This window comes from Lolium perenne, chromosome 5 (assembly GCF_019359855.2).
Source record: "Lolium perenne isolate Kyuss_39 chromosome 5, Kyuss_2.0, whole genome shotgun sequence".
Classification (NCBI taxonomy): Eukaryota; Viridiplantae; Streptophyta; class Magnoliopsida; order Poales; family Poaceae; genus Lolium; species Lolium perenne.
In genome coordinates this window covers 110,236,448-110,238,283 of record NC_067248.2, presented here as the reverse complement: position 1 = coordinate 110,238,283, position 1,836 = coordinate 110,236,448, and the positions used below count along the sequence as shown (strand labels likewise).

Sequence of the window (1,836 nt, the reverse complement as noted above, 5' to 3'; positions counted from 1 at the left end):
GTAAATGATACTTACAGTTGATGTATGAATTCCAAAACTGCGAGTGGTCCTGTGAACATCCTTCAAAGCAGAAATTGATTCGATTTGGCCAAATTCATTCATGAGATGATCTGTACAAAGTATACCACAGTTCAGGCACTAATGTGATTATTAATACAGATACAAGATAGTTCGTGGTCAGGGGCGAAGCCAGGCCCTTTTTTGGGGTCAGCTGACCCCGATGGATTGCTACAAAATCAGTGTTAAAACATTGTTCTAGAGCCTAATTAACACAAGCAATGCACTGGCTGACCCCAATGGATTTTCTGCTGGCTTCGCCCCAATCGTGGTGCTATCAGAATCTGAATAATGAAATTTTGAAACCCGATGGCGTTACACTGCATACAAACCTGGAATGGTTGCCACAAAAAGGAATTGCCTATTAGTTGACCTACATCGTCTATGGTTTACAGTATATAATAACTGTCTCAAAGAGCAAATCGAATAATATGTGCTATTGGCAATATAACTTATTACACTGGTCTCTCTCATATGTCAGGTTGTGTTGTTTTAACGGAGCAGCAAAAAATCAAGTTGATAATGTGTTGATATATGTTACTACTGGAATATCATCTCTCATGTATTAGCTTATTGGTGATTCCTAGATGACAGTGTAAATATGTACAAAGATGCAACCTTGACAATATTGCATAAGAGATTCAGTTGGAACTCCGCAAAAGAAGGATTTAGCTGGGATTTATGAGCACTGATGTTAGTATTGTATAAAATTGAAGCGGTATGCATCAAATTTATTGAATGTGGCCAGAATTAATTTGCAAGGTTTTGATCATATTTCTCTTCTTTGCAAGTATTTGGGATATGTGGAAAGAACAAAGCATGATTGTTCTGCTTATTCAGGTCTTGACATTCTGGATATTTTGGGACATTTGAGTCGGGAGAATATGCTTCAAGAGGATGCAGGAGTTTTTTCTCGAATGATGTGAATAAGTTACACGAGCTTCAGGTACGTAGTGATGATTTTCTGTAAACTTTTTTTTGTTGTCTTGTGCTGACTAGGTTTTAATTTGTTTCAACTACAACATGCTCGTAGTAGTATTCAGCTTCTTGGAACAAGCAAATTTTATTCTAGACTAAACAGGAATAATGAATAGAAAATCGGATACTGTTATGTTGTCATGTATAGTGGACAAATTTTGTTACTTGGATCCCATCATGTGGTCATTTAATATAAATAATTACTCATTGGTTATTAGTTTTCAGGTACAGTCAGATTTTTTTACGAGATATCACACGGTATTATACTTTTCACATTATTACAGTGGCGCCATCGATAGTACACATGACAATCTCTAATACTATGAAGAGGGAGATTCATCATCTGTCCTGCGCTGCGACCCATGATTGCACTTGTAAGAAAAACTGTTGCCAAAAAAGATCATGGCGAAAGAACCAGTTTGCATGTGTGTTCATGCTAATGTGTTTCAATTCGAGCATGACAAAGTAGCACGGGACATCATTGAGGTGTGGAAGGGTTAGGTGGAAGAGGACAGCCTCGCCACCATACCAAGGCCGTCAGCGAGGCCATGGCTATGATGCTGCACCTGCAGAGGGAGAAGGCCCGTGTCCAGATGGACCTTTGCCAGTCTTTTGCCTTGCCGACAGGAAGCTCGTCATTGTTGCCGCCAAGCTTGAGATTATGGATCCCATGCAGCGTCAAGGACATGTTGCATCATTTATTATCTTCCTCATTTTTCAATGCTTCATTTTGTTTCCTTCCCTTAATTGACCTGCTGACCAGCTAATCGTGCTGTCGACCGTATGTGTTTGTTTCAACGA

General features: G+C 39.3%; 1 long non-coding RNA gene across 2 annotated transcripts; it reads left to right on the top strand.

Moving 5' to 3' along the window:
* The first annotated feature begins 330 nt into the window (after nucleotides 1–330).
* Nucleotides 331–1,402, top strand: LOC127299622 (uncharacterized). Of its 2 annotated transcripts, none has more exons than XR_007850517.2 (3): nucleotides 331–775; nucleotides 898–1,003; nucleotides 1,320–1,402. It is a non-coding gene; the product is annotated as an uncharacterized lncRNA (long non-coding RNA). The 2 variants fall into 2 exon arrangements; XR_007850518.2 differs by having other exon boundaries at nucleotides 1,261–1,395.
* The last annotated feature ends 434 nt before the right edge of the window (nucleotides 1,403–1,836 follow it).